This window comes from Oncorhynchus mykiss, chromosome 17, assembly GCF_013265735.2.
Source record: "Oncorhynchus mykiss isolate Arlee chromosome 17, USDA_OmykA_1.1, whole genome shotgun sequence".
Taxonomy (NCBI): Eukaryota; Metazoa; Chordata; class Actinopteri; order Salmoniformes; family Salmonidae; genus Oncorhynchus; species Oncorhynchus mykiss.
Window position 1 is genome coordinate 44874818 of NC_048581.1, and position 18542 is coordinate 44893359.

Here is an 18542-nt window from a genome sequence, read left to right on the forward strand (position 1 = left end):
TTAAGACGGCTTCTCGCAAGTTGACCCCGCGGTTCATTGGTCCGTTCCGTATTTCTCGGGTCATTAATCCTGTCGCAGTTCGACTTCTTCTTCCGCGATACCTTCGTCGCGTCCACCCGGTCTTCCATGTCTCCTGTATCAAGCCCGTTCTTCGCGCCCCCGCTCGTCTCCCCCCCCCCCCCCCCATCCTTGTCGAGGGCGCACCCATCTACAGGGTCCGTAGGATTTTGGACATGCGTCCTCGGGGCCGTGGTCACCAGTACCTCGTAGATTGGGAGGGGTACGGTCCTGAGGAGAGGAGTTGGGTTCCCTCTCGGGACGTGCTGGACCGTGCGCTGATCGAGGATTTCCTCCGTTGCCGCCAGGTTTCCTCCTCGAGTGCGCCAGGAGGCGCTCGGTGAGTGGGGGGGTACTGTCATGTATGGTCATGTTGTGTCTTGTTTCTGTCCTTTCCTTTCACCCTGTCTCCCTCTGCTGGTCGTACTAGGTTACCGTTTCTGTCCCTCTTTCCCCCAGCTGTTCCTTGTCTTCTCTGACTACCTCATTCACCCCTTTTCCCACCTGTTCCCTTTTTCCCTCTGATTAGGTCCCTATATCTCTCTCTGTTTTTGTTCCTGTCCTTGTCGGATTCTTGTTTGTGTGTCTCATGCCTGAACCAGACTATCATCGTGTTTGCTGCAACCTTGTCCTGTCCTGTCGGAATCTACCTGTCCATCTGAGCCCACGTGTGTTCATCATTAAAGAAACTCTGTTTGTTAATTCGCTTTTGGGTCCTCATTCACGCACCTGACAGGGTGACCAAGATCCCGATGGTCACTCTGACAGAACTCCAGAGTTCATCTGTGGAGATGGGAGAACCTTCCAGAAGGAAAAACATCTCTGCAGCACTCCACCAATCAGGCCTTTATGGTAGAGTGGCCAGACGGAAGCCACTCCTCAGGAAAAGGCACATGACAGCCCGCTTGAAGTTTGCCAAAAGGCACCTAAAGACTCTCAGACCATGAGAAACAAGATTCTCTAGTCTGATGAAACCAAGACTGAACTCTTTGGCTTGAATGTCAAGCGTCATGTCTGGAGGAAACTTGGCACCATCCCGGTGAAGCATGGTGGTGGCAGCATCATCATGCTGTTGGGATGTTTTTCAGTGGCATGGACTGGGAGACCAGTCAGGATCGAGGCAAAGATGTACAGAACAAAGTACAGAGAGATCCTTGATGAAAACCTGCTCCAGAGCGCTCAGATTGTAATGGCGTCGACAGAGAGGGCTGCCTCGCATCTCGCTCTTTGGAAACTTTGCAGTATTTTGTTTTTTATGTATTATTTCTTACATTGTTAGCCCAGAAATGTTTTTGTGTTATTACATACAGCCGGGAAGAGCTATTGGATATCAGAGCGACAGTAACTCACCAGCACTACGACCAGGAATACGACTGTCCTGAAGTGGATCCTTTGTTCGCACCCCTATTGAACTTTCCAGAAGCTGACCCAAAACAATGATGGCAAAGGTACTCAGAGCGGTCTTCTAGTCCGACTTAGGAGGCACACACCACCCACAACTTCAGAGTATATAAGGAGGCACATAATTGGCCGTAGACCTGGCTGCTTTGACCAGTGAGTTCAAGCTGAAGCACAATTATGTGGATAAGCTACTGAAACTATTGCAAAGCCATGGCCATCCACAAGTGACATCCACTTCCCGTACTCTCGTCAAAACTCCTCGAGAAGTGGCCTGTCCTCTGAGCAGTCATGCTTAGTCCAGTGACCATTTTCCCAACAGTACTGACCTGTGGACTGAAAAGGCAGACTAACTTTGTGTTCCTAGAGGACACGTGGCTGACCTAGATGAGATCTTGACGAATGGCCTGGACTACAGAGGGAGGAACATCAAAGTAACAGTCCAATGCTTTGTGTGTGATACTCCAGCAAGATCCATGGTCAAGAACCCCAAATGTTACACGGGGGGACTGGTTCAAACCGATTGACATACCAGGAGACAACTAACCTAACCTTGCGCACAAATGCATAACTCCACGCTCAAACACAGCCAGAGAACCATCACGGCAACACACCACTGTCTGACCTCCCAGTTGACAAGGTGCTGTGTTTCCCCATCGATTACATACACCAGGCCTGCCTAGGGGTCACCAAAAAACTCCAGGTGACCTGGTGTAGAGGGGAGAAAGGGATGAGAATCTCTGCCGGTCAGGTGCGGGAGGTGAGCAGCTGGTTCCTACAGTTGAGGTCGTCGATCCCCTCAATCTTTGCCCGCACCCCCCAAGGCCTCTATGAGTTTGAGAAATGGAAGGCAAGAGTTCTGCCAGTTTCTCTTGTACACAGGGAAACTGGTGCCTAAGGCTGTCCTCAGAGAAGGACCTTCCTACCAGCCTTTCTTGACCTTCAGTGTTGCAGTTGGGTTGCAACACTAGTACCAACACTGGTACAGCAGCATCACCACTATGCTCACAACCTGCTGCAGTACTTTGTTGAAAAGGGACGTGAACTTCACGGGGCCACCTTCCTTGTCTACAAAACGCACATCATGCTGCACAACAGATGGTGTCAGGTTTGGTGGCCTGGACAATTCCAGTGCTTTCATGTTTGAAAACCACCTGCAGACAATCAAGAAGATTGTGTGATCAGGAAAGAGTCCGATGGCTCAAATAGCCAACAGAGTGGAGGAGAGTCTGACCAGGCCAATTGAACAGCCAAAAAAATTAACCACAAAAAAGAGCAAGGACCAGGCCTACCTGTTGGAAGATGGAGAGAGCTGTGAGCTTGTGGAGGTAGTTGAGAAAGAGGGAAAGGGGCTGTTCCACCATCCAGAACCTCTGCTATTGGACCCATGCAGCTCATCCAAGATTGGTGTGTACAAATACCACAGGAGAAACACAATTGTAAAATGGATACCGACCACGGAGATCTGGCAGAGGGCCATACGAGTGGAGAGAGGACAGAATACCACTTTTGTGTCAGTACTACACCAGGTCTGAAGATGCCTGCTGTGGAGACTAACAGACACAAACACAGTGGCTGGCCTAGCTGAGATCTTGACGAATAGAAGATTTTCCACTGTTGGAGGTAGATACTGTTGGACCAATTTATTGTCATTTTGGCCTCCATTGAATTCATTAACAGTGCTCCACAAACAGTCCTAGTCAGGCTTATGAAATTGCTAATGTTTTCCACTTTTCAGATAGAAGAACATTAAGGGAAGGACAACTAGTACCTATCTTTTTATATGACTTTCCAAAAGCTGTGAAGTAGTCTAAGGTTCTGGAAGTGAAGTCAGCAGTTGAAAGCGTGGATGAAACGTTACCTGACAAAAAGCCAGTGAAAAGACAGAGGGAATACAGAGACAGCAGCTGTGATGAGGGTATGACACAAACTGATCTCGTAACAGATCAATACACCCACTGAATCTGATCTGGTCTCTGTAACCCTTAACCCTGACTGCATTTTTGACCAAAGTATCCTGTATGCTATTTAGTCGAGGGCTCTGAACTAAACACACAGGCAATGAACACAATGGAAACCTCCTGCCAAAAGACAACAAAAACTAGAGGTATGATTGTAAAAATGTATCTTCAACATTTCAAAAGTCAAAGAAAATAATATACACACGCATGAAATGTTGATTAGTCAGTTCATGAAATGGACAAAGATGTATATGTGCCCGTGAAGAACTACTGATTCATCACAGTATCTTGTTCGTGTAAAAAGGTGATTCTCCACAGTATGTTGACAATTCACACTACTACTAGGCCTATTTGAAAAATCATCCATATTTATCTTCAATAACATTTACCGAAAACTAATGAGAAATAGACAAGCACAGAAGAACTGAAACTGGGTGGCCCACTTGATTGCAGTGTATTGAACATGTATTTTCTTTAGATAAGTGTTCGGGACACCTTCCCACCAGAATTCCTCTAGTGAAGTCTAAGCTACCCACCACCCCCTCCTGCACCCTCTTCCTTTGAAGAAACACAACACCAAATGTAAGGTAACATTGTTGAAGGAGCATTATAAATATCAGATGTCAACCTTATCAACAAGGAATTATCAAGAGACCATTGACACAATGGTTGTGTTGCAATTCTGCTCTTTTGACATCACTTACAACAATGGCAAGTTGTTACTAATACTTGCAATTTTGCACACAGCCATTGATGGACCCTAAACATCTTGCTACCTGGCAGCAGACAATATCTTAGATACAGACTACTCCCAGACAGACATGTTGCATGGTATTACTATTTTGCTATACGGTGTCATTATTTTCAGTGTCTGGAAGTGTCTGTCATCAACACAGGAAACGTAGCCTATTGATTGGCCTAGTGATTATTACAGTTGGAATTCTGCCATCATCTAGCTGTCACAGTGGATAATGACATGATTTCAAACTTTTTAAGCTGCAATATGTACATTTTTGGATGCGACCTTACCAAATTCACATAGAAATGTTTGTTAGAGATCTGTCATTCTCATTTAAAGCAAGTCTAAGAAACGGTAGAGCTGTTCAATGTGCGCTATTTCTATACTAACTTTCCTTACATTTTGTTGTTGCATCTTTTACTTCTGGTTATGTACACCAGCTTCAAACAGCTGAAAGTACAATATTTTTGGTTATGGAAAATATATCTGACAGTAGTCAGATATTCACATTTTAGCAACCAGGAAATGGAGGAGCAATTTCTGCATAGTGAAATAGAGACCCTAAACACCATTCTGAGATGGCAAGTACACAGCCACCCAGCAAACAGCTACTTCCCTGGCACCAGAGATTAAATTAATTAATGGTATTTTAACCTTTTATTTGAGTTTTATTTTAACCCGGAACTTAGAAACTAGTAAAAGTGACAATGACTGTGAAATTGTTCATCTACTTTGAAGACCCAAATTGTCCAAAACATGTTACTGTACCAAAAGTATGTGGACATCTGCTCGTTAAACATCTCATTTGAAAATCATGCGCATTAATATGGAGTTGGTCCCCCTTTTGCTGCTATAACAGCCTCTCTCCTCTTCTGGGAAAACTTTCCACTAAATGTTGGAACATTGCTGCAGGGACTTTCTTCCATTCAGCCACAAGAGCGTTCGTGAGGTCGGGCAGTCGGCGTTCCAATTCCATCCCAAAGGTGTTCGATGGCGTTGAGGTCAGGGCTCTGTGTAGGCCAGTCAAGTTCTTCCACACCAATTTCAACAAACCATTTCTCTATGGACCTCGCTTTATGCACGGGGGCATTGTCATGCTGAAACGGGAAAGGGCCTTCCCCAAACTCAGTCCTTCTGGGGGGGCTCGGAGCGATGCCAGGGGGGGTGCGTGTGACCCCGGGGAACATGCTTTTTTTTGCTATAGGGAGCAGGACTTTTTTGCACCGAACACGAGCACACAGCAGGAGATATGAAGTGCAGATAACAAACCCTTAAGAGCCTCCATGGAAAAATATTTAACAGGGAAGAAAAGAAAGGCGGAGAGAGACGGAGATCAGGAGACAAACGTAAGTCTCCCGAAAGCTAAGACGAAGAAATATGACAAAGCGTATGTAGCGCTTGGCTTCACTGTGACTACGGTGGGAGACGAGGAAAGACCGGTATGTTTACTGTGTCTAAAAATGTTGGCAGCGGACAGCATCAAGCCAAATAAATGAAGGCGTCACATAAAGACATTACACCCCAATCACGCTTGAGTTTTTTCAGCGAAAACGTGCCGAATATTGCCAACAATTCACAATTGTGAATGCTACTTCAGTAAACCAGCGAGCACTGTTAGCATCATATAAGGTGGCGCACCAAATTGCTCAGTGCAAAAAAAACATTCCATAGCAGAGGAGCTGATACTGCCTGCAGCATTAGACATGGTCTCTGTCATGCTGGATGACGCAAGTGCTGCAAAAATAAAAACTATCCCTCTGTTTAATGACACTGTTGCCAGACGTATAAATGACATTGCTAACGGTCTTAAAGAACAGCTGGTAGATAAACTCAAAGACAAACGTTTTGCCTAACAGTTCGATGAAGCAACTGACAGCAACAAAGACGGTTTGTTTATCGCTTATGTACGTTTTGACATGACAAACTCCCTGTGTGAGGATCTACTTTTTTGTAAATATGTCAGAGACAGAGCCACAGCTGAAGAGTTATTCAAAATGCTGGACTGCTTCCTGACTGAGAATGGGCTAAAGTGGGAGAACTGCATTGGTGTTTGCTGTGATGGTGCACAGATCATGGCAGGGATGAGAAAAGGACTTTGGGCACTCGTCAAGAAGGCCTCACCTAATGCTGAGTGGACACACTGTGTTATACACAGAGAAGCACTGGCATCAATGCACTTTTCCTCTAAAATTAAGTAAGGTTATGCCTGACATTGTAGGCAATTTTATAAAGACCAGACCACCAAAAACAAGAGTCTTCTCTGCTATCTGTGAGGAGATGGGAGCTAAACATCAAACTGTGCTGTTTCACAGTGAAGCAAGGTGGCTGTCACGAAGAAAAGTATTGTCCCGAGTTTTTGAGCTCAGAGAGCAGATAAGAATGTTTTCGGAGCAGGAGCACAAGTATGACCTCGCAGAAAAATTTTGTGATGAGAACTTCCTGGCAAAATTGGCCTACCTGAGTGACATATTTGGAAAGCTAAATGAACTAAATCTACAGCTTCAAGGGAAAGATAAACACCTCCCTCAGGTCACAGACAAGATCAGCTCTTTCACTCGAAAGCTTGCAATGTGGGGCAGGCGACTTGATGAAGGAAATACTGATTCATTCGAGAACCTGCATGAATTTGTTGACACTACTGACTATGATGCCACCTCAGTGATTCCATATATTAAGGAGAACATTTCATCACTGATGGGATTCTTTAAAAAGTACTTCCCTGAAAACAGTTCCCAAAATGACTGGGTGAGAGATCCTTTCAATGCACCAGCTCCAACTGGTTTCGGCTCTGCAGAGGAGGGCCAGTTCATTGATATGAGGTCTGACTACACATTGAGACTGAGGTTCACATCACAGACACTGAGTGTAGAGAGGCAGTATCCACTCTTAGGGCAGAGGACCATGGGCATTCTTCTTCCTTTTGCAACATCTTATCTTTGTGAGACTGGCTTCTCTGCTGTTGCTGCACTGAAGACCAAGTACAGGTCCCAGCTAAACATTGAGCAGGAGCTGAGAGTTGCAGTATCATGCTTCAAACCCCGCTTCGAAAAGCTGTGCTCTGCAAAACGTGTTCATTGTAGCCATTAATCCTGACTTCCTCATTTTGATTTAAAAAAAATCAGCACAAATTGTTTTATTCATTTTTGTTTTATAGGTCAAAGTGTTTCATATATTGTGCTCCTGAGTTAATGTTGCTGATCAATTCAATTTGAATGTATTATTATTTATTGATTATATTTCATTTTATTTTTCAGTATCAAATGGTCAAAAAAAATTTACAGTTCAAATAAGGATAGAATTTTTAATTTCAGGCAAATTGATGCACTTTAAGTATTTTCTGTTACAGACTAAAAAACAATGTTAATAAAGTTATTCTTTGTTGATCTATATTTCTTTCTGTTTTATTTTTTTTATTTTCTTTAATGTTAATAAGGATACAATGTTAAGCAGAGGTGTACTTATAACAATTTTAAAGACAAATTATACTATTTACAGTCGCGGCAGAGAGTTGGGGTGCGCAAAATGTTTACTTCTTCCTAGGGGGGGGGCGTAACAGAAAATAATTGAGAAGCACTGCCCAAACTGTTGCCACAAAGTTGAAAACAGAATCATCTAATGCCATTGTATGCTGTAGCATTAAGATTTCCCTTTACTGAAACTAAGGGGCCTAGCCCGAACCATGAAAAAACAGCCCCAGAACATTACTCCTCCACCAAACTTTAAAGTTGGCAGTATGGATTGGGGCAGGCAATGTTCTCCTGGCATCCACCTAATCCAGATTCGTCCATTGGACTGCCAGATGGTGAAGCGTGATTCCTCACTCCAGAGAACGCGCTTCCACTGTTCTAGAGTCCAATGGCGGCAAGCTTTACACCACTACAGCCAACAGTTGGCATTGCGCATGGCGATCTTAGGCTTGTGTGCAGGAGCTTGGCCATGGAAACCCATTTCATGAAGCTCTGTCTTGTGCTGACGTTAATTTCAGATGCAGTTTGGAACTCGGTAGTGAGTGTTGCTACCGAGTACAGACAAATTTTACGCGCTTCAGCACAAAGCAGTCCCGTTCTGTGAGCTTGTGTGTGGCCTACCACTTCGGGCTGAGCCGTTGTTGCTCCTAAATGTTTCCACTTCACAATAACCGCACTTACAGTTGACCGGGACAGCTCTAGCAGGGCAGAAATTTTACAAACTGACTTGTTGGAAAGGTGGCATCTTATGACCGTGCCACATTGAAAGTCACTGAGCTATTCAGTATGGCCATTCTGTTGCCAATGTTTGTCTATGGAGATTGCTTGACTGTGTGCTCGATGTTATAGCCCAGTGTCCCTGCTCATCTCCGTGAACATGCCTTAGGCATGCTGGAAGGAGGCATGAGGACTGCAGATGTGGCCAGGGCAATAAATCGCAATGTCTGTACTGTGAGACGCCTAAGACAGGGCTGCAGGGAGACAGGACGGACAGCTGATCGTCCTCGCAGTGGCAGACCACGTGTAATAACACCGGTGCATCCGAATATCACACCAGCGGGACAGGTACAGAATGGCAACAACAATTGCTCGCGTTACACCAGGAAAGCACAATCCCGCCATCAGTGCTCAGACTGTCCTCAATAGGCTGAGAGAGGCTGGACTGAGGGCTTGTAGGCCTGTTGTAAGGCAGGTCCTCACTAGATATGACCGGCAACAACATCGCCTATGGGCACAAACCCACCGTCGCTAGACCAGACAGGACTGGCAAAAAGTGCTCTTCAATGACGAGTCACGGTTTTGTCTCACCAGGGGTGATGGACGGATTTGCGTTTATCGTCGAAGGAATGACCGTTACACCGAGGTCTGTACTCTGGAGCGGGATCGATTTGTAGGTGGAGGGTCCGTCATGGTCTGGGGTGGTGTGTCACAGCATCATCGGACTGATCTTGTTGTCATTGCAGGCAATCTCAATGCTGTGCGTTACAGGGAAGACATCCTCCTCCTTCATCTGGTACCCTTCCTGCAAGCTCATCCTGACATGACCCTCCAGCATGGCAATGCCACTAGTCATACTGCTCGTTCTGTGCGTGATTTCCTGCAATACAGGAATGTCAGAGTTCTGCCATGGCCAGCGAAGAGCCTGGATCTCAATCCCATTGATCACGTCTGGGACCTGTTGGATCGGAGGGTGAGAACTAGGGACATTCCCCCCAGAAATATCCGGGAACTTGCAGGTGCCTTGGTGGAATAGTGGGGTAACATCTCACAGCAAGAACTGGAAAATCTGGTGCAGTCCATGAGGAGGAGATGCAGCGCAGTACTAAATGCAGCTGGTGGTCACACCAGATACGGACTGTTACTTTGATTTTGACCCCCCCCCCCCCGTTGTTCATGGACACATCATTAATTTTCTGTTAGTCACATCTCTGTGGAACTTTGTTCAGTTTGTGTCTCAGTTTTTGAATCTTATGTTCATACAAATATTTACACATGTTAAGTTTGCTGAAAATGAACGTAGTTGACAGTGGGAGGATGTTTCTTTTTTTGCTGAGTTTATATTACATGGATTTATTAGACTTTTTAAAATGGAGATGTTTCAAAGGTCTGCATCAGTGGCTTGTAGGCCATTGGTGGAAGCCAGGAGATGCTAAATGTGTTTATGTAAATATTTACTAAATAAATAAAAAATATTTTAAAAAGTTACACAACAAAATAACAATAATGAAGCTACAGTATATACAGGGTTTTTGGTACTGATTCAATGTGCGAGTCAATGTGCAGGGGTACAGGTTAGTCAAGGTAATTGAGGTAATATGTACATGTAGGTAGGGGTAAATTGACTATGCATAGATAATAAACAGCGAGTAGCAGCAGCGGGAGGGGGTCAATGCAAATAGTCTGGGTGGCCATTTGATTAATTGTTTAGCAGTCTTATGGCTTGGGGGTAGAAGCTGTTAAGGAGCCTTTCGGACCTAGACTTGATGCTCCGGTACCGCTTGCTGTGCGGTTGCAGAGAGAACAGTCTGCGACTTGGGTGGCTGGAGTCTTTGACATTTTTTTGGTCCGTTCTCTGACACCACCTATTATAAAGGTCCTGAATGGCAAGAAGCTTTGCCCCAGTGATGTACTGGGCCGTATGCACTAACCTCTGTCGCGCCTTACGATCGGATGCTGAGCAGTTGCCATACCAGGCGGTGATGCAACCATAATGCTCTCCATGGTGCAGCTGTAGAACTTTTTGAGGCTCTGGGGACCCATGCCAAATCTTTTCAGTCTCCTGAGGGGGAATAGGCGTTGTTGGGCCCTCTTCATGACTGTCTTGGTGTGTTTGGACCATGATAGTTTGTTGGTGATGTGGACAACAGGGACCTTGAAGCTCTTGACCCACTCCACTGCACCGATGTGAATGTGGGCTTATTTATCGGCCCGTCAGGAAGTCCAGGATCCGGTTGCAGAGGGAGGTGTTTAATCCCATGCTCTTTAGCTTAGTGATGTGCTTTGTGGGTACTATGGTGTTGAACACTGAGCTGTAGTCAATGAACAGCATTCTTACATAGGTGTTCCTTTTGTCCAGGTTGGAAAGGGCAGTGTGGAGTGCGATTGAGATTGTGTCATCTCTGAATCTGTTGGAGTGGTATGTGAATTGGAGTGGGTCCAGGGTTTCCGGGATGATGGTGTTGATGTGAGCCATGACCAGCCTTTCAAAGCACTTCTTGGCTGCAGACATGAATGGGACAGGGCGATAGTGATTTAGGCAGGTTACCTTGCCGTTCTTGCGCACAGGGACTATGGTGGTCTGCTTGAAACATGTAGGTATTACAGACTCGGTCAGGGAGAGGTTGAAAATGTAAGTGAAGATACTTGCCTTTTTGTCTGTGCATGCTCTGAGTACACGTCCTGATAATCCATCTGGCCCAGCGGCCTTGTGAATGTTGACCTGTTTAAAGTTCTTACTCACATTGGCTACGGAACAGCTGGTGCTCTCATGCATGCTTCAGTGTTGCTTGCCTTGAAGCGAGCATAGAAGACATTAACTCGTCTGTTAGGCTCGCGTCACTGGGCAGCTCGCGGCTGGGTTTCCCTTTGTAATCCGTAATAGTCTTAGTCCTGAATTGACGCTTTGCCTTTGATTGTTTGTCTGAGAGTATATCGGGATTTTTTATAAGCGTCCGGATTAGTTTCCTGCTCCTTGAAAGCGGCAGCTCTAGCCTTTAACTCAGTGCGAATGTTGCCTGTAATCCATGGATTCTGTTTGGGATATGTACGTACAGTACTGTGGGGACGACATCATCGATGCACTTATTCATGAAGCCGGTAACTGAGGTGGTATACTCCTCAATGCCATGGGATGAATCCTGGAACATATTCCAGTCTGTGCTAGCAAAACAGTTTTGTAGTTTAGCATCTGCGACATCTGACCACCTCCGTATTGAGCGAGTCACTGTTATTTCTCTGCTTACGTTTTTGCTTGTAATTAGGAGGATAGAATTATGGTCAGATTTGCCAAATGGAGGAAATGGCAGAACTTTGTACACGTCTCTGTGTGTGGAGTAAAGGTAGTCGAGAGTTGCTTTTCCTCTGGTTGCACATGTGACATGCTGGTAGAAATGAGGTAAAACAGATTTAAGTTTTCCTGCAATAAAGTACTGCATTTTGTAGTTATTGAGGCAATCATTTACTATTCAATATATATTTTAAACCTTTGTGTACAGTATCTCAAACAGACACACCACAGGTTTTCATTCAAAAAGTGAAGGTCATTAAAGAAACACAACAAGAGATCCTCCTTCATTTGTGAAGGATGTGGGCTGCTAAACAAGGAAACCTGGCCTGGCCATGTAACAGTTACTTCCGACTGAGTTTCAATATCCCCATATCACCCCTAAGCCCGATAATTATTTAGAAAATGGGTCATGAAATAAATCAACTAGGCTCACCAATTTGCCATCAACATTAGTCTACTTCCTCAATGGCCAATGAGCACAAATGTGTGGCTGGCACACAGCTCTGTTGTCTGCCACAACTTTATGGCGGTAAAACAATTTCACAAGTGTGCAAATACTGACATCAAACCTGTTGTCTTAAAAACGTTATGCCCTTTCCCAACAGCATTTCTGATTCAATTTCTGTTACGTTGCAGACTCATCATCTCAGCCTTATAGCTGGGTCCAACCCCGGAAGAGTGTACAAGGAGGGTGATGAGGACCCTCACAACGAGCCAAGTTTGGAGGCACTATACTGTAGCCTGAAAGGGAAACGGGGGGAAATTGCACTTACTGTAAAAACATGAGTGTGTGCAATGCTATCAAACATGAGTTCAATTACAAAACAGTTACTTCACAGCAAGCCATGGTAATAGATTCTTCCCAAACACAGATTAAGCCTTGCTCCTTTATACTGGACTAGGGCTGTTACGGTGAACGAATTGCTGCCACACTGGCAGTCACGAGTCATGACCTCAGTCAAAACCCACGTGATAATTTAGTTATGGTAACTAGGCTTCTCCAAAACTGCGCTCTGATGCCGCCAATGGCCATTAGTAGCCTACCAAACTTGCTAACTGCCAGTTGCTAATGGTCTGGTACTCAGTGCTCTATTGTCCCCACAATCACTCGGACATCAATGGAAATGAAATCGAAAATCTAATCAAACACTTCACAAGAGCCCATAAGCCCATGTTGCGCAACATTCCTATAGGCTATGCAATAGTTTTGATGGTGTCTATTAAAAAGAGGATCCCATCAGCTTTCTATAGGAGAGGCCTACTATATTTATTTCTTAACTTCCCTAAAACTAAGCACATTGCTTTGCTTTCCAACCAGCCATTCTGGCTGGCATGAAAATTAACTGCGAGAAAAGCGTCCTCCATTCGCTATTGAAGTGCATAGGATTACATATTTTTTTCCCTGCCCCCCTTGCTGAAGGAGAGAGAGAGACACAGCTGAATGTGAGTTCTCACATTTTTCAAGATGTTTTTTTTACTAAAATATAGATTTGGAGTTAGATAAACTTGGATTTTTTGGCAGGGACATGTATGGGATGCTATCCACCACAGCATAACCTTCACTCCAGATCAAAACACCAAACCTACAACCTAATTTTGGACAAAATTACCTGGAAGGATTAATACTGCCAAGGACACCATCCAACCTGGAACTGAGACAGACCAGACACAACTTCAATTAGCACAGATGTGTGAAGTGAGAGGTGTCTGTCAATTCATAAGAGATTGTATGACCCTTATTTATATAAAATGGACAGAGCCCAGTCTTAAAGTCAACCAGCAGCTTTTATTCACGAGTACTGCCCATTACACATTTTACCACAGGTTATAAACTGAAAATGACGTCATTAGTTTCAGTACTAGCCCGCGTCATCTCCGCTCTAGTACAATGGATGTATGGTTCTCACATGTCTCTCCCTATTAAGATAATATATGACCGAGCCAAGGTCAGCTTGTGTAGATAAGCCTTCTAGCCAGTCTGGCTATGAGTTCATTCATTTCTACCATGGTACAGACAGTCATTGTTCTAATTCTTGATTATATTTATACACATTATATTCAGTACTAGGATTAAAAAGAAAATTCATACATATACAGTAACATAATAGTATTCTGATTAGTCAGTCCTGATTGAAATGTATACATAATTAGTCATCATTGATAAAAATTCCCTTAACAGTGTCAAAACCTTTAAACCCCAAAAATGGCAGGCTAGCCCACCCAAATCCAGAGTCCTTGAAGCCCCCTCCTGCTGTTCAGAGACCATCCACTGGCATTTTCTACAAGAAATCTGCCTCCAGAAATAAAAGCTTCTCCCAAGTGGGTGTGACACCTACTCCTGTTGCCTGCTGCACTGCTGCTTGGATTCCACCTGGCGATCTGTTCACCGTCTGCCCTGGTTGTCTCCCACTGTCTGGTACCCCACCACACTCCTCCCTGTTTCCCAAGCTTTCGCTCGCCTCCAGCACACAGGCACTGTTGAGTGACTCTGAACTTGGCTAGCCCTAAGTCGTTATATTTTTTTCTCATGCATTTTGCTATTTGCCTCATGTTGACTATGAACTTCCTTGTTTACCCAACCGTGGGACAGACTGTTTGTTCCCACACTCGGGACTCTGACTGGTTCGACTGTATTGGTTACACAGACTTTTGGCCTCCCATCCTATTCTAACCACCTCTCGCCAGCTTTGTATTCATGTTACCAGATTAAATTTGCTGTACAATATGATTTTGTTGCAATCTAATGCACATTCGCATGTCATAAATCAACACGGCAGAGCTCTCCCTGTCCTCTGCCGTGCCCTGATTGTATTACCGCTGATGATATCTGAAAATGTGCATGTACACCCTGGCCCATCTACTGTTGCTAGCCCAAATTTTGACTTGTGCTCTATCTGCTTCACTGATTTCTGCTGGGTTTTCTGCCTAGGTTTTCTGCACATTAACACTAGAAGCTTATTACCTAAAAATGTATTAATTGAAAGTGTGGGTTCACAGCTCCAATCCAGATGTGTTGGTCATTACTGAGGTGTGGTTAAGAAAGAGTGTTTTGAATACTGATGTTTACCTTTCTGGTTATAAACTTTTTCTGCAACACAGATCTTCTAACGGTGGGGGAGTGGCAATCTTTACCAAGAATCACCTTCAGTGCTCGGTTGTGTCCGCAAAGTCTGCGTTCGTAATGGCTGCTAAGAGAAACAACCTGTCCTGATTTGTCATAAACGCTTGCTAAAAAACTTTAATGAGCAAGCCTTCCTTCATGACCTGGCCTCTGTAAATTTGTATAGAATCAGCTTGATCCCCTCTATTGAAGACGATTGAAGACGCTTGGACCTTCTTTTTTTATATTTTCAGTGATATTGTTAACAAACACACCCCAGTAAAAAAAAATAGAATTAAAAACAGGTTCAGCCCCTGGTTCGACTGTGATCTGTCAGAGTTACTCCGCCTCAAGAATTGCATTTTGCTCAGCACACGCATACTCAGGCTGACTGGCTCTCATTCAGGCAAATGAGAAATAAGTGCACTCAGGCTATCCGGAAGGCCAAAGTTAGTTACTTTAAGGAGCAGTTCTCTCTCTGTGGGTCTAACCCCAAGAAGTTCTGGAAAACGTTTAAAGACCTGGAGAAAAACCCCTCCTCCTAACAGCTGCCCATGTCCCTTAAAGTTGATGATGTGGTTGTTACTGGCAAGAAGCACATGGCTGAGCTTTTTAGTCAACACTTCATTGAGTCAGGATTCCTATTTGACTCAGCCATGCCTCCTTGCCCATCCAACATTTCCTCATCTCCCACCCCTTCTAATGCGACTAGCCCTGATGCTCTTCCCACTTTTTCCCCTGTCCCGTTACAAAGCTTCTCCCTGCAGGCGGTCAATGAGTCCGAGGTGCTAAAGGAGCTCCTTAAACTTGACCCCCAAAAAACATCTGAGTAAGATGGTTTAGACTTTTTCTTCTTTAAGGTTGCTGCCCCTATAATCGCCAAGCATATATCTGACCTTTTTAACCTGTCTCTCCTCTCCAGGGAGGTTCCCATTGCTTAGAAGGCAGCCACGGTTCGTCCTTTATTTAATGGGGGAGATCATGCTGATCCTAACTGTTATAGGCCTATTTCTATTTTGCCCTGTTTATCAAATGTGTTGGAAAAACGTGTCAATAATCAACTGACTGGCTTTCTTGATGCCTATAGTATTGTCTCTGGTATGCACTCTGGTGTCCGCTCAGGTGATGATGTCACCATTGCCCTTGATTCTAAGCATACCTCTCTCAAAGAGTGCAGTGTATAAAGTCAGAACATCTGTTGTCTCAACCACTGCCTGTCAACAAGGGAGTACCCCAAGACTCGATCCTAGGCCCCACACTCTTCTCAATTTACATCAACAACGTAGCTCAGGCAGTAGGAAGCTCTCTCATCCATTTATTTGCAGATGATACAGTCTTATACTCAGCTGGCCCCTCCCCAGATGTTGTGTTAAATGCTCTACAACAAAGCTTTCTTAATGCCCAACAAGCTTTTTCTGCCCATAACCTTGTTCTGAACACCTCCAAAACAATGGTCATGTGGTTTAGTAAAAACAATGCCCCTCTCCCCTCAGGTGTGACTACTACTTCTGAGGGTTAGAGCTCGAGGTAGTCACCTCATACAAGTACTTGGGAGTATGGCTGGATGGTAAATTGTCCTTATCTCAGCACATATCAAAGGTGCAGGCTAAAGTTAAATCTATACTTGGTTTCCTCTATTGTAATCACTCCTCTTTCACCCCAGCTGCCAAAACAACCCTGATTCAGATGGCCATCCTACCCATGCTAGATTATGGAGACATAATTTATAGATCGGTAGGTAAGGGTGCTCTCGAACGGCTAGATGTTCTTTACCATTCGGCCATCAGATTTTCCACCAATGCTCCTTATTGGACACATCACTGTACTCTATACTCCTCTGTAAACTGGTCATCTCTGTATACCCGTCGCAAGACCCACTGGTTGATGCTTATTTATAAAAACCGTCTAGGCCTCACTCCCCCCTTTCTGAGATATCAACTGCTGCCCTCATCCTCCACATACAACACCCATTCTGCCAGTCACATTCTGTTAAAGGTCCCCAAAGCACAAACAATAATGTTTGTATACTGTTTTGTGCCTCTACCATGTTGTGCTGCTGCCATGTTGTGTTGCTACCATGTTGTTGTCATGTTGTTGTCCTAGGTCTCTCTTTATGTAGTGTTGTGTTGTCTCTCTTGTCGTGATGTGTGTTTTGTCCTATATTTTTATTTATCCTGCTAGGTTAGTTCTCATACCTGCTAGGTTAGTTCTCCTAACCTCCCAGGTTAATTATCATAACCAGCCTCTCCAGCTTAGCTAAAATGTTACAAGGAAATAGCAATTAAGCAGCCACGCAAAACGATCTTGGCAACCAATCTGCCCAATTAGCTATGTTTTCAGTTATGTTGATCCTCTTATTTTGAGCCTCCCACTTACACTCTCCACGTATACAGTTACCAGGGGAGAATGATGACTGCCCCTTTCATTGAAGCTACGGAAATTCAAGGTTGACCGCAGTACTGCAGGCATTGTTAGCAGAAAATATGGTCCCCTATTACAGTGAATGGAAAAATTGCAATCTTCGTGGTCATTCTACCACAGCCACAATTTCAGGCTTTTTCTTTTGCTTTTTGGTCTCAATTTAAGGTCAGGGTTAGCAGTGTGGTTAAGGTTAGGGATAAGGTTAGGTTTAAAATCACATTTTAAGAAGATAATTTGTAGAAATAGGCAGGGTTTATGACTGTGGCTGTGGTAATTAGTGACAACTGGTCAATCTTCGTGTAAATAAAATGTTTTGAAGACAATCAAGGTACCAATAATTGCTTCTAATACGCCAGACATATGTCCTTGAACCGATTATTTAAAAATCACACAGAAGTAATAAGGATAATAAAGTTGCTAATGGCAGCCTGCAGTACCTCAGTCGGCCTTCAGCTTGAGTTACTCAATAAGAGGGGGCAGCACTGAGCTAGTCTGCAACGTCACTTCCTGGAGTAGCTCAAACTGCACATGTTATGTCTCCATGAGACGCCATCTTAACCGACTTAATTTGGCTACAATGTGCTATTGAGTCTTCACATGAATGAAAGGTGTCACTTGATTGATGGCTTTGTCCATTCATACTGTATATACAGTCATTGCTCTCTTCCCCGCCCTCCATTTGGCAAATCTGACCATAATTCTATCCTCCTGATTCCTGCTTACAAGCAAAAACTAAAGCAGGAAGTACCAGTGACTCACTCAATATGGAAGAGGTCAGACGCTATGCTATAGGACTGTTTTGCATGCACAAACTGGATTATGTTCCGGGATTCATCTAATGGCATTGAGGAGTATAACACCTCAGTCATCGGTTTCATCAATAAGTCCATCGACGATGTCGTCCCCACAGTGACCGTACGTACATATCCCAACCAGAAGCCCTTGATTACAGGCAACATCAGCATTGAGCTAAAGGCTAGAGCTGCCGCTTTCAAGGAGCGGAACACTAATCTGGACGCCAATAAGAAATCCCGCTATGCCCTAGATGAACCATCAAACAAGCAAAGCATCAATACAGGATTAAGATTGAATCCTACTACACCGGCTCGGACGCTCGTCGGATGTGGCAGGGTTTGAAAACTATTACGGACTACAAAGGGAAACCAAGACACGAGCTTCCCAGTGACGCAAGCCTACCAGATGAGCAAAATGCCCTTTATGCTCGCTTCGAGGCAAGCAACACTGAAGCATGCACGAGAGCACCAGCTGTTCTGGATGACTGTGTGATAATGCTCTCGGTAGCTGATGTGAGCAAAACCTTTAAACAGGTCAACATTCACAAAGCCGCAGGGCCAGATGGATTACCAGGACGTGTACTCAAAGCATGCACAGA